At 40.4% G+C, this 15,128-nt stretch overlaps 1 long non-coding RNA gene across 1 annotated transcript in view; it reads left to right on the top strand.

Moving 5' to 3' along the window:
- Positions 1–13,081, top strand: part of LOC117934626 — a 15,497-nt gene extending 2,416 nt beyond the window's left edge. The window contains exons 2-3 of the long non-coding RNA XR_004654526.1: positions 6,083–6,088; positions 13,071–13,081. This is a non-coding gene — a long non-coding RNA (uncharacterized LOC117934626). The remainder of the gene's footprint in view (positions 1–6,082; positions 6,089–13,070) is intronic.
- Positions 13,082–15,128: the final 2,047 nt, after the last annotated feature.

Here is a 15,128-nt window from a genome sequence, read left to right as displayed (position 1 = left end):
ATATCCTAGGCTATTCATTTCAGATCATTTTCATTTGCGTGTGTTGCGGCTGTATATTATCAAACAGGGAAGGAAACCCTGTCTTGTGAATGTGGCTGCTGACTTGAAACTGAGCATTGAGTTTGGAGGATTTGATGCTAGGGGGTGTGGCAAGCTGGATCAGCCAAGGCCAAAAGGGAAGAAGGCCAAATTACAGGTGTTGGCCATGTGAGGGGCATGTGACAGCAAGGGGGGGGGGGTCCAGCTCGGAGAATTTGATCCATGACATGTCAGGTCTCAGTTCAGGGACGCACTTTTACACAGTAGCACTTTCTATTTTGCTTAAATGTGTTTGCTTTGCAGCTCAGTGAAGCACTTCAAACCCTTTTTTATTATTGTTAATATTGTTATTAGTGTTTAGTAGCGTGGCATGCACCGATGTTTCTGTTGCCTCTAACGTCTGTTATGGAGCATCAGAGAGCAGCTCAGACATTTAAGTGGCAACGTAATGAGGTAACAAAATCCCCATTGACATGATAATGGGCATACAACATACAACTTCAACATAAGAGGAAGGTAGCAAAGTGTGGATGTGGAAGCAGTTATAAATAGTCTATGTGACAATAACATTTGTTTCGGTTAAAATCAACAAATTTTGACAATTAATCGTAATCTCATAAATTGATCAAAAATAATCATGATTATTATTTGGGCCATAGTTGTGCAGCCCTAGCTGCGGCCCTTTTAAAATTTGAATGGCAGATACTATTAATCATCTGCTTCTTCTTTTTTAGCCATAGCCATTTACACTAATTACGATCTGTAACAATGCATGTATGTACTGTATGTAATACAGCAATCATTTTTTTTATTGTCTCTCACTGGTACTGTTCACTTTCCCACAGCCGTATCAGAGCTGTATCAAGTTACTGCTATATTTGCTATTGTTCATCAAAATGAGTCTACAAAACAATCTATTCAGTATTTCTCTTTTCAAGCACATCCTTCAAATATGTTGCACATTTGTTTGGCTGCACTGTAAACTGATACACCTGTTGCTCCGCTGTTATATTTTCTGCTAGTTTCTCTCTACTGTAGTATTGAACTGCATTTGCTGTTAGTCAATAACCACGTGTGACACCAAATCAACCTGGACTGAAATCTTAAGGATTATAGCTTTTACGTATTTGTAATATATTGACTAAGATACAAGTAATTCTTTAAATCTACTTACCATTTCTGTCAGTGGTGCTACCTTTCCAATTCAGGTGGATCTCCCTGCTTAAGGTCACTGCTTACTTGTCTCAGTTGTCCCACTTTCAATTTTTAATTAGGAATTCACCATAATGTAGCTAAGAAGTGTGGGTGAAAGAGTTGCTTAAAAGAGCCCCTATTATGCTCCTTTTCACTGAAACATTTGTACTCTTAGGGTCTACTAGAATAGATTTACATACTTTGATGTTCAAAAACTTATGTTTCTCATACTTCCATTGCAGCTCCTCTGGCTGTTGTCTATAAAGTTCCACTTCCGGGATTGCTCCGGTGCTGCCGGAAATTTCACCAGGTGTCCTCCTTTTCGGCCGGATGTCCGTTACCTTCCGCTTTCTTTGGATTGGAATTTTAAACTCCGGTGAATTCATGAGTACTATAGTTAACTGCTCCTGAGATCTCTGCAGGGTGAATCCAGACAGCTAGCTAGACCATCAGTCCAATCTGAGTTTTCTGTCGCACGACTAAAACAACTTTTAAACGATCACGTTCCACCAAAACAAGTTCCTTCCCAAGGCAATTATGCAACGGCACCGTAGCTCTGTCCGCTTCACGCCGCACAAAGCAATTGTGATTGGTTTAAAGGTTTGCCAAATAACACAGGATGTTTTTCTCCCATCCAGGAATGCTGCGTGGACTAGCCAGACCCTCCTCGGCAGCGCTGTGGAGGAAGGACTTGCAATGTGAGACTACTCTTTCTAAAACACTCTCTTAGCTCTTGGACCGCCTTCCTGGAAAGGCCACTGTGTTCTGATTGGTCAGCTGGCCCGCTTTGTTGTGATTGATCAACCAAATTCAAACCAGCCACTGGGCGGGTTGGACTTGTTCAGGCAGCACCAATGGGCGGCACATATAAAACACTGGGCCGGCATTGTCAGTGAATGACATCATTTATTGAGGAATTTCAAACAAGAATGTGGGTGAGCCATTTTGGCAGTTATGAAAAAGTGCTGTCTGTGGGGGAGGAAGCTTAAAATGTTTTTTTTTTTTGTACTTTATAAATCTTTTATATGCTCAAAAAAACATAACACACTATTAGACGGGGAAAATCCTAAAAGGCATAGTAGAGGCTCTTTACATATGCAAATGTGAAACCACTGTTGTACAATTATACCGCTCTGCTCTGCAGCCCAGCCATGATGAGCAATTATTACATGCAGTCTAATTTCTATCAGCCTTTTTCTTTCTTTTGTCTCACCTGCATTCAAATACAAGTATTAAAGTGAGGCGTTGTAAAGTGAGGTCTAACTTAACTTGAGCTGTGTTCAGGAAGTTCATTTTAACAACAAAGCAATCACTTGCTTTTCTCCTCCAACTCCTTCAAGCCAATTATATGTCAAGGTGTTAAATGAATTAATGCTCATTAGTCTCAACATAATAAATGTTGGTGAAATATTCAAGCGTCTCAAACTGACGCTTCAAAGTGTGTCACCGGGAAAGAAAGAGGGCAAAGAGAAAGTTGAGTGAGTGAGCAATGGGTGGAAGAGCCAGAGGGAGGACAAAACAGAGCAGTGAGGGAGGAGAAATGGAGGAGGAGATGGAGACTGTCTGATTGGAAAATGGATCGGTGACAAAACGCCACAGCTTGGAGCTAAGATTAGGATTCCATTCTGTCTTGAATGAAATATTCAAATAAACGCTGGCTTGAGTCATATTACTAAAAGGATGGATGTGTAGAATATGTGAAACAATGACAGGCTCACTACATCCAGAAGGGTCAGCGCTCACTCAGACTGTTATTTAGCTTAAAGCAGGAGATGCTCCTGAGGCATACGTGCTGTTGCATTTGTGAAGAGACTGATAGGAACAAATGAATATGGTGAATGCAGTGTTTCTACAAAGAGAATGACACAGGGAACAGTTGATTGCAGATCACTCAGTCGTGGGCTTTGGATCTGGCAATTACAGGGTGCTCGGACCAAAAGCAACCATGTGTTCTTAAAAAACACAGCTGGCGTGTAGTTTCAGGTATTGGTGAGACTAAAATCCACTTGTGGTTATGGCAAATGAATTATGGTTATGGAATAGTAAGGGTTAAGCACTAAAACACATGGTGAAGCTTAGTGAAAGATGGTGGTTGTGTTCATGAAGTAAATGTGAACATAGTATGGTTAAGGTTAGAGGAGGTTGTGGTTGTTAAAGTATGTCTAGGCATAAAAAGATAACTGGTTGTTAGGTTAAGGGGTCCAGTATGCTTTGTCTAAACTGCTAGTGGGATGGTCAAATACTTTCTGGAACCACCTCCACCCCTAGCTTTCCAACAGGAGACTTGGGGGTGCTGTGATAGGCCAACTGCGTGGAGGTGAAACAAATCGCAGCATTTTAATTTCTCCCTTACGAATTTTTTTTTCACTTCTTCACACAACTCTTTGGATTCTGAATTAGGAACAGAGACTTCAGAATCCCGTAAGAAGGTCCAACTAAATTGCCTCTGGCATGCTACTTTTGGGTGCAGATCATGAATTGCAGAATTCTCCAATGTGAACATCAACCCAAGGATACTGGGCTGCCCTTTGAACATGCCCACAACTCCTGGATAACACCCCTTAAAAGTAAAAGTTTAGTCCTACAATTACTTCACGATTTAGACTCCCTTTTCTGTGTTTCTTGCAGCACATTCACGGTCCTCTTGGTATTTCACTTGACTTGACTGATGAAATGATTTAAGCTTTCTTTAAATGCTGAGTAGCTAGATGAGCCTTCTGAATTTGCAGCCTGAAAATCTATTAAAGCTCTCATCAATAATTTCCACTGCAGCCCTCATACTACTTGATGAAGCAGATGGAGGAGGAAGAAAGTGAAGTAAAAGCCAACCGGACTTCTTGCAAAATTACTGAAGTGCTGATTCACACAAGTGTGATATTATCATATGAGCTCTGTTTGGCTAAATATGGCAAGTAATTTGTGGTTGCAGTTTGATTGCCAGATTAAGAACACAGACGAAATTTGCAGTCATTATGTAAATCACATGAGGAGCCGCAGTAATAAAAGGCCTTTATAAATAGGACTTTTGACTGGCAAATTGGAGGGCGCCCCTTTTAAGAGATTTTTCAGTGTCAGCATTAGTGTCATTGTACAAGATGTCACCGCCAGCACCTGGGAAACTGTTGGGCAGTTGACCTCCAACATCCCTGTGTAGTACGAGTAGATATTTTCCTATGAGGGGAGGAATAAGGTGGGGTTAGTTGGATGGTGTGCCTGTTAATTCCTGCTCTGTACAAAAAATGTATGAAAAGACTCAAGATCACGTTATTATAGTCATTCCAGTTGTATTTGTGCATGATTCCTCTGCTCTGTCCTACTCATCAAGCGTTAAGGTGGACTGTGGATCTAGTGATTTGCATGCTTTAAAGTAATTTAAGAGTGACCTTCGAAGAGAAGACAAAGACTGGAAAACAAATAAGACCATCAAAATGTCAGGACTGTTGCGGGAGATGGGATGTCTTCAGGAAATGCACCATAGCAGATCCACCTTAATCGCAAAAAATGGGAATCTCTTAAAAGAATGGTGAGCTTCATTACAAAGCAATCAATGAGATGCATTTTCATCCCAAAATACGATTGTGTGAGGAAATGCTTTGGTGATATTTTAAATGTCACGACGGTATTATTTCTTGGATAAGGCTTTTGCTTGAGGTTGCCGATCAAAGGCTATAAAAATCTTTTGATCTGCAAGATGTCCAAATGGAATTCTTATAAAACCATTTAGTCATTTATCTAAACTTACACACAGGCAGACAGATAATAAAAAAAATCTTTGAAGTTTTGATTCTCAGTTTACCAAGTATTGATTAAGATTAACCTTTTTTTCTGTAACTACAGCAGCAGGATGGACTCACTTAGAAAAAAATATTTTGATTCTGCATTTGATATGTTGTGCTTGTACTGAACGTTTTATCTGTTGATGGCCCTTGATGAAAAGTCAGGGGGTTAACACGTTATCACCATCATCCCTTGACTTAACTAAATGTTACAGAAATCTTTTGAAAAGCTTTTGAGATATTTTACTCAAAACCACAAATGGGAAAGTCGAGAGTTATGGAATGAAAGCCAAAAATAATCTTTAATAATTTGAAACATGAATATCTGAATGGTCCATTCAACTCTCAAACCTCGCATTTTATTAGGTGTCCATGCAGGGGCGTGCACATAGACACTGCAGGCTGGGCAGTTGCACTGGGCCTGTGGGGTGGGGGTGGGGTGGGCAGAGAAATGGCCCTTGCGAATATATCAGATTGCCCCCTAGGATATACGCCTGTGTTCAAAGAACTCATGTTACATTAAAAACAGTGCCATTTGGAAACCTGTCTTGGTTTCTTTCTTTTTTTGGTAAAATAGTCAAAAGAAATCTATATTTTGTTATTACCGCGACTCTTTTCTGTCTCCCTGTATGCTCTTCGCTTCATTTTACCATCGTCTCTTGCCTTTATATTGAATAGGAGTGCATTCTGGAGGTTATTGCACCAAGAAAGACCTTTTGTTAAATGTAGTGGCCATTTCAGCACCACAGTAAAATGGACAGCTCCTCTGCTCTCGGGCGCTTATACTTGTTTGTATAGTTCAGCACGTGAAACAGAGTGCTATCCATGGTTCTGATAGTGTTCTCCTTGACTTCTCTACTTTCCCAATACAAAAGTACGGTGGCTGACAGGGGCAAACATCCTGCAACTTAATCAAACACGCTGCAAATACACACAACACAACCAAATACATAAACTCGCTGCAAATATAGAAACGAGGCAAAAAGAAAAACACACAAACCCCGAAAACAATTGCAACAAAAATCGCTGCATCCAGATTACACAACAGATGTTCTCCTGGCCTCTAGAGGGAGCGCTAAGTGGAACAGCTTGATTTTTGACTCCAATGGAGGGAGGGAGGGAGGGAGGGAGGTAGAAGGAGAGGGAGGGAGAGAGATCAATCTCAGAACTGTGTGAAACGGTGTGCAACCGCTTTGAGATCATAGACAGTAAATATTAAGCATGTTTGAGATATGTTTTTTTTCTCGTTTGGTGGGTGTTGCCTGGCTCAGGTCACAGGTGATAATCAGCAGAGACGTGTCTGTAAACTTGGTGTTAATAAACAATTAATCTGCATCAGCGTTTAACGTAGACGTTTGTTTAAGCCATGTTACTTTAGAGGGTAATATGGCTTTAACGTTGACTGAAGTGTAGGCCTCCACAAGTTTAATTTTGTGATTATACAACAACGGTTACTAATCAAATAAGTGATCTGTTATCATATTGTGGAGCAATTTGCTCTTGAAATACAACAAAAAACAGACAGGATTTCTAGTCCCTCCCTGTAAGCCAGCCAATTTGAACTATAGTAGAGACAATGAGATCTATAAAACTGAATAAATCCTGCCCGCACATATAAACACAAAACTTCTAACTCCATTGGGTTTTAAGTAAGACATTTGCTGAAAACGTTATTGTATGTATTAGCATGATTGCTGTGCTGTTTATTTCAAAAACATCCGAAACACCAAAGTACAAAGACATAGCGGACGCAAGCTTTTATTTTGAAAAGTCGAAGCTCGGGAACGGCAGCAGCCAGAAGGGCATAGTGTGTGTTTTATAACTACCTAGTGTGTACTAGGACCCGTCGAAATAGCGTGCATGGGGCCTGCCGTAAATACCTTTCGTGGCTATGGCCATGTCTTTGTTTTCCTCCAAAAAACGTATCCAACAAAGAGTACTTTGGAGTACTATTTTCTGGCTGTGTAACATTGTGCCACATTAAGCACAGTTCATGTTAGCTGTGTGTGTGTGCGTGTGTGTGTGTGTGTGTGTGTGTGTGTGTGTGTGTGTGTGTGTGTGTGTGTGTGTGTGTGTAAATTCAGAAATGGGTCGGTAGAAGCCAGTAATTAGCACTTTTGAAGGGCCTCATTTTAATTGGTGCATTTTGGTCAAGGGGTTTGAACACTTTCAGCCCTTTGTTGTTGCACTCGTTTTGTTGGTTTGGAAATGAGCTTTTTCTCCCGTCTCACTTGGTGAATGCAATTAGACCAATCTGCAGCAGTGGATCACACATAGTTCAATTATGTCAAGGTGAGAAATTATCATTTTGAGATGAATAAATAAGAAGAATGTAATTAACAGGCCAAATTGAGTAGATGCAAGCCCAAAACTCTGGTATTTCAGAGGTGGAGATTTAATCATGGCTCAGAGTGCTTTGAGAGACCATCGCTTTCATTGGTTGTGATGACTCTGGACATGTGTGGAGGAGGGTGGAGCTTGTGGTGGAGCTTGTGGCGAAGCAGTGTGATATTGGAAGCTGTGGAAGGGAGTCTCGGTGTTAAGCTGCCGGCTCCTGAAATAGGCCAGACAGCAATCACTCACATTTGTCCTGACCAAGGTGAGATAAAGCCGTGGCAGAGCCAGCTCTGGGGAGAGTGTGTGACAGGAAAGAGAACTTCCATTACAACTTGTATCACCTGTGAGATAGAGGATTCAGATAACCGATAACCGATGTTCTTTCTTAATTTTTTTGCTTTCCCTGTACTTTCATGTTGGCATTTGAAAATAACTTTTGCTTCCGTTTGGTCTTTCCTTCACATCTTTCTACCACACAGCTCACGCTAGATGTGTACTCTGTCTGTAATGCTTCCTGCTGGGACTGGCCGATAAAACGATCTCAATATGGGATCGCAATCAAATTCAGGTTGTTAACGATGATTGACTTTGGACATATTTTACTTGATTTGGATAGATCTAACAGCTTATCACACAGCAGCAATAAACATCATTCCATTTCAGAAGGTGGTGGTAATGCACACCCAAAGTTGTTTGCCAACTGCCAAAAATGTCAATAGAAGAAGTATACACGCCCATTTCCTATGCAGAGCATTGTTTGAGCTACCGGAGGTGAAGCAAATGGAAGAATTATGTGGAACCGAAGGGCATGGGTATGAAAGCGACGTTCAAAGTGAACATCCTCCAAAACTGAGACAATTGTTGACAAAAAAGGTAACATGACGCCAAGTATATGGAAGTGGTTTGGATATTTCAAAAGTGACAAAGTGCAGATTAACACAGTCTGCCCAATATGCTGTTGGTCAGTGACAACAAAGACACAAAACACAACCAATCCTTTTTATCACTTAAAAACGTAGCATCCCAGCGAACACAGCAAGTTTTGTCCAAAGTCAAAGGGGTTCTTCTGCTGTTAGGAGCGCTAGCGGGGCTAAAAAACAATGAATCGTCTTTTGCGAATAGGGAATGTCATAGTAGTCACAGCTTTTAGTTTTATTTTTACATTATTTACATTACTATCTTGTACTGTTTTGTTAAAGATAAAGCATGTTTGCAAAGTTACATGTTATTGAATATATTCTTTTATCACACAATATATTCCAAACCAAGCCATGTTGGCGCAGGTAAATGTTACATTATGTTATTCTACTTTTTATGTTAATAACTATATTCTAAAGTTTAACTAATGAACCTTCTGGTTTCTATAGGCTTCTGTCATTATCAGTATACTCTTACTGGCAGCATTATGAAATTATATATTGTGATAAATGTTTTATTATCAATATGGAAAATGTATCAGGATCATATTTTTTGCTATATCGCCCGGCCCTACTTCCTACACAAACTGAGCAAAGTCTTCTGAAACACCCCAAAAAAAGAAGATGACTAGGAGTAAACTATTTTCATTTAAGTTTCTTTAAAGTGGGTCTTTTCTGAGGATCTGGGATCCCTTTGTTCAGGCTCCCAACGCTCTTCAGAACACGACTTTAATGTGAAAAGAAGCTTATATTAGTGTCATGAAACAAACAAGCTGATGCATAATTTTTATCAAACCCTTTTTTTTTTCTAGCCGTAATCTAACTATCAAATGAAGGTAGCTTTTTGGTTCATTAGAAAGAATATGTCATCATTCAGCAGATTTGGAGTTCTAGTTTTTTGTCCTGAAATTTAATTCTTAACATGAGGGATATTGTTCCCTCAAATGTTACTTGATTGCTTTTACTACTTTACGCTATATTTGTCTGGAACAAACTGAGACACTGAACTATAAGTGCTTGGTGTTAACAATTGCTTTAAATGAAGCAAGTGAAATTCTTTTCACTAAGTGTGAATGATAATTTATAAGTCACAAATGCACACAAACTTCTGACAAGATGCTTTAATATCACTTGAATGTAAAAAAAATCAAAAAATACAAAAAAATAGGTAGATCCAGACAGATATTTGACCAGTCATGTATATTTATTTTTTATTTATTTTCTGCGCTTGAATAAGGATGGAGGAGAAATAAGAGGAGAGTTATGTTTAGAGGGATATTTTTTCCTTGGAGGAAATGCATTGTACAATACAAAGAATGTGGAAACAAGACAGGAAATGAGAAAAAGGGCCCAAAAGTATCTCAACAGTCCCCCCAGGCCCAATGGAGCACTCTGCACTACCCATGATCATAAATCCAGATCTGGGCTCTGTGGTATATGGTAGCTCTGTGCCTTCAGCTTCCAAATGATTCTTCTCTCTACTCCTCCCTATCCATTATTTTTTATTTTTTTACACCTACACTGTACCTGTTTGAGGAAGCAAAATATATCCTACATATCAACGAGGGAGAAGGGAGGGGAGCGGCTAGGAGGCCAAGTCACAGCCAACTCAAAGGATGTTGATCACCTGTGTCTTATCGCAGGCAGAGCCAGGCCACCTCTTGTGAATTAAAGGAGAAATAGTATCTCACTCCCTCATTTTTCACCCCCTAGAGATGTTTGGTTGCTCCCTTTCTTGCAGCTCCTGTGCCAGAGAGATAATCCAGGCCCATTCCAGGCAGCCGAATCCATCTTTCTGGTGTTGGACCACTAGTCTTGGCTCCTCTGAGGTCATTGGTGCCCAAACTAAACTGAAGTACTCCCAAACAGAACCCCTTCTTTTTTCCAGTTGTTTTTATTTCTACTTGGTTTTATGCCAAAAGTTGAAAACTGGTCCAAGACCAACCAGAACACTGAGTCTTTTTAATTAAAGGCCCTAAATAATAGGGTGTCTTGTCTTGCAATATAACATGTTCTTCTTTCGCCATTTTTCACACCTACACACAAATGCACTTTTGTAATTACTACACTCAGAACTTATTTCTGGATCATAATGTTTTATTTGCCTTAAGGAAAAGCATCTTCCGTGCAACTATACATCCTGTAACTTGCTTAGGTGATTGATGCAGTGTTCTCCTTTTATTGTGGCATGAAGCACTATATTGCATTATCCCTTTAATTTTTTATCTTCACACAAAAAGTATTCAAATTCAAGTTTGACTATAAATACATCTACACCATTTTTTTTACTACCTACTGTTGCATGTATATTTAGTTAATGACTACCTGAAATGCAGTATGTCGTGACCATGAGGATAAAATGCTATTTCCCTTTTAAAGGATCAATAAAGTACCATCTGGTCCAATCTGTAATTGAATCAGTGATTCCTATCAGCTGTTAGAGGCCCTGACTCTCAGTGCAGGTTGAAATAGGGTAGATAAATAAACACACACATAATACTTACTCTAATTTCTTGTAATTTGAAGTTGAAGAAGAACGGTGCCTTCACCTACTCTGAAATTACCATACCACTTTGGAAATGCCGAGACTAAGGGCGCCTCAGCAGAGATCTAATTTGACCCGTACTCATTACGAATATGGCAGATTCTTTCTTTCACACCCTGAGAATATAGCAAGTTGTATCCCTCAGCATGGATTTCTGGCTCGTTCAACCCATGTTGGCTCATTTATTCCCTCGTTTCACAGATGGATAATTAAGAGACTACATGTTTCACTTCACACATCTTGTGTGCCTTTAATCACACATGTATAGCCTTTCTGCGCACGGAATTGAAAAGTTAATCTGTTGCTAGCAGAACACCAATTGGTCTGGATTTCCATCCATCTATCCATCCATCCATCCATCCATCTTTCCATCCATCCTCAACTGCTTATCCCTGGTTGGGTCGTGGGGGCAGCAGCTCCCACAAGGGATCCTGAGCTTTCCTTTTCCCGATCCACATTTGTCTGGCGCATCCCGAGACGTTTCCCCGCCAAGGTGGAGATAAAATCTCTTAACCTAGTCCTGGGTCTTCTCTGAAGTCCCCTCCCAGCTGGACGTGCCTGAAGCACTTTCCTAGGGAGGCGCCCGGGGGGCATCCTTACAAGATGCCCACACCAGCTTCTCGGCTCCTTTCAACGTAAAGGAGCAGCGGCTCTACTCCGAGTTCCTCACAGTTTACTGAGCTTTCACCCTACCTCTAAGGAAGATGCCAGCCACTCTCCTGAGATAAACCATCTCGGCCGCTTGTACCCACAATCTAGTTGGCCATAACCAAGCCTTCATGTCCATAGGTGAGAGTAGGAACGGAAATTGACCGATAGATCGAGAGCTTTGCTTTTGTTCAGGATTTGTATGTTTTCTATTGTTGCTGTTGTGCACAAAAGTTTGTTTGTGAGTGATAGATAGCAGTCCGCAGGTGGGGTTGGATATTGCTGTGTGACTAGCTAAGCCCCATCCTTGCCTTCTGCTATGACAGCAAATAAAAAAAGTCAGACATCCCAGAATCCTGGATATCAGCACCTAAGAAGCAGATGAAAACTGCTAGGATTGTGTGGGCGAGAGGGTAAAGAGAAGTAAATAAATAGCTTGAAAAAGATATTTTCTTCTAAGCTTTTCTACGTCTCAGAGAGGCAACACAGTTTCTTTGTGAGGGGAATATTGATGTGACTTGACAGGAGTTTAAAAGATTTATGAAACACACACCTAGCTGGTTCTGTGTTCCTGCATGTGTACCCTCCTGTAGTGAGATGGTGGGTGATAAAATCGCTCTTTTTCCTCACTCTGTATTCACAGAGACAAGAGGCTGGTAACTTAACGCCTGTAGCTGCTTAAACATGCATGTACGTCATGTGAGACAGATGACTCCCAACTTGTGTCTGCATGTGTTTTGCCACTTTCAATGCTTGGCTTCAGCCGAGTGCTTCTAGACCACTAATTGGACAGCAGACCATGCATGCTGAATGGCATATGTTTCTGCCTCTAATGACCCTCCTGTAGTAGCTCAGCGACAGGACAGGTGAAGAGGTACCACCATCTGACATGTAAATCTGCCAGAATCCCTCCTCTTTGCAACTCTTTGATCCAGCATTTTGTAGTCCAAATGATGCCACAGCACCTCTGCATGTAGATGATTGACGGAACTGAGTCCAGTGTGGACATTTCATACGTTTTGGAGTAGTTTTGACACAGATGCGGATGATTTCACGGGGCATAATCAATGGTACTTAACTACAAGGTTTCTAGCGCACGTCTCCACTCAAGAATTTGGCCATTAATTAAGAAGATATTCATTGTGAGTTCCAGCGAAGGCTCCCCCTGCTGTGATTTAAATGTTAAGTGTGGATACATTACTGAAGGTCAAGAGAGCACCCAGCGCAACAATCCAAAAGACAAAGACAAAGTGTGAGAGATTAAAGATCTGATGGGTCTTCGTTTTGCAGCTTTCAGGATAGCTCAAGGACGTGCACGTCCGTTTCTTTAATTGATGCTCCAGATGTTTGAAGATTTCTCCATTAGAGCAGTAAGAGACATTTCATAAGATTAGCCTTGTCTAAAAAAGAAAGTGAATGACTGGAGGAACAGTCATAGTGTGTTGATAAAAGGAGAACTTTCTAAAGTTACCATCAATAGGTGCAATTTCTTTGTCGTGTTGTAGTCTTTCAAGCAATATTTCAGCTCGTATTCAATAGGCTGACTGCTCAACTCGGTCTCACACCAGTTGGTGAAATTGTCACGTTATTTAGATTTTTTGATCCGTGTACAAGTCACAATTTTCTCGTTTCTTACGTGATAACTACAGCGGGGAAACGAAACGCCGGTGACAAGAACAGGATGGGCCGCCACACGGGGTACACTATGCATGGGCAAAAGGACATGATCCGCGGCCTCTGATGCACGCAACAAAGGGGAAATGAAATGCCACACGCCGGCAACAACAACGGGACGGTTGTGGTTAGATATAAAAGAACGGGGAGAGGAACAGTAACACGCAGGACATGCCGACACCAACGGGACGGTTGTGGTTAGAAAGAGAATAATGTGGAAAGGAACTACAGCACGGGGGATGCGGTCCCCAGTCTCCAGGGTTGAAAGTCCTGTGCTGTTTGGCCAGACCAACCTCCCTGCGCGGATGTTGGCCTATTCAATACTTCTCAATACCGTTATCGTTCTGTGAACACAAAAAAAGGCTTCTCATTTAAATACATTACTTCAAAAATCGTAATCAACACATGAAATTAACATCATTAACATGACCTGTACACAAATCGCTGAATGAAATAACGTGACCACTTCACGCACTGGCATGAGACTGGGCTGCAACTCGAGACAATGAACGTGAGCGGATTCTCACGGCACAACATTCGTAAAGTCCTCTTAATGCACGAAAACACCCATCAATCCAGTGGTGGAATGGAACTTTACTTTTTTAGTACTATTTACACACTACTTAACTAGTAGTTGTTTTCAAAACATTGCTTTTGAAAAAAACAAATAAATTACTATTTAAAGGAAATGAATTAAACACTGAACAGTTTTTTTACATTCCAGCAGATATAATACCAACAGAGCACAATATTACTTTAAATAAATAAATAAATAAAATATTACCATTTTTATTTGGCCGTCTTTGAGCACCTCTTCTTAAATAGCCTAGGCCTACAACTGACTGGTGAACGAACGGAAAGTACTCTGAACGCCTACAACAAAGTACATTTAAGAGGGTGCAGAAAAGTGAATGGACCCACATGGATGATGTATAAGTCTTAATTAGCGTTGATAGTGTGAGCTGAGAGTGAGCTGATAGTCTTAATTAGCTTTGTAGCAACTCATTTGGCAATGGCTTGTATGTAACAGACATTTATTAATATCAAAAAGTTAAGCACTGAAGCGTTAAGGTAAATTGATACTTAAATACTTTTACATAACTAAGGCTTTGGATTCAGGAATTGTATTCCCAGTGTGGTGTTGCTAGTAAACTATCTGAATACTTCTTTCACCTCCCCTTATTGACATCACAAAGCATGCTCCTGCAGACTGCTCATGCATCACATGTAATCTTGCAGAAAGACGTATCTCGCTGTCAGTCAGATGCTGCGACGATGGTGTTGTGGTCGCTCTGTTGTTTTTTTGCCGTCGACCGAACCGTGTTGTTTCTCGAAATCCGAAGTCCCAGACGGAGATAACACAAGCAGATGTGACGAGGGAGATGAGAACCTGATGGAAAAGAGAAGCAGACAGCAGCCAGACAGATTTGGTGAAGAATGCCTGATGCCTTTGTGTCTGTTTATGAACCAACATGCATACAAATAGTATTCAAGTACGGCAAGCACACCATAGAAGAAGGAAAATCACACCTTTAATAGTTTCTAAAACCCCATCGCTTTGATTTGACTTATTTCCATACGGTAAAACCATAAGAAACAACATAAGACAAGAAGTCATTTGATTTGGTGAACTGGAACAGACTAGCGCCCCGCACAGATCATGGCATATGTTTGGATAGTCTGACGATTTGTGTCAAAAAACAGAAAAGCACAACAACTATACGTTGGAAATAGAATGAAGAACAAAGAATTACACATTGGTTTATTCACCTTTCATGTGCTGATTATAATCCTATCAATAATATACATCTTTGCTCACATGATAATGTCTTGTTATCTAGAGAATGAGTTTAATGTCTTAAATAAATAGAAAATAATCACACTTAAGAAAATGGAATCAGAGAATTGTTTCTTTTTCATAAAAAATGACTCAAACCGCTAAATCAATTATCAAAATAGTTGTTTATGAATTTAATAGTGTACTAATCAAACTCTCGC

Source organism: Etheostoma cragini, chromosome 19, assembly GCF_013103735.1.
Source record: "Etheostoma cragini isolate CJK2018 chromosome 19, CSU_Ecrag_1.0, whole genome shotgun sequence".
NCBI lineage: Eukaryota > Metazoa > Chordata > Actinopteri > Perciformes > Percidae > Etheostoma > Etheostoma cragini.
Note: the sequence above shows the minus strand (reverse complement) of the source record. Positions and strands in the feature narration are given on the sequence as shown.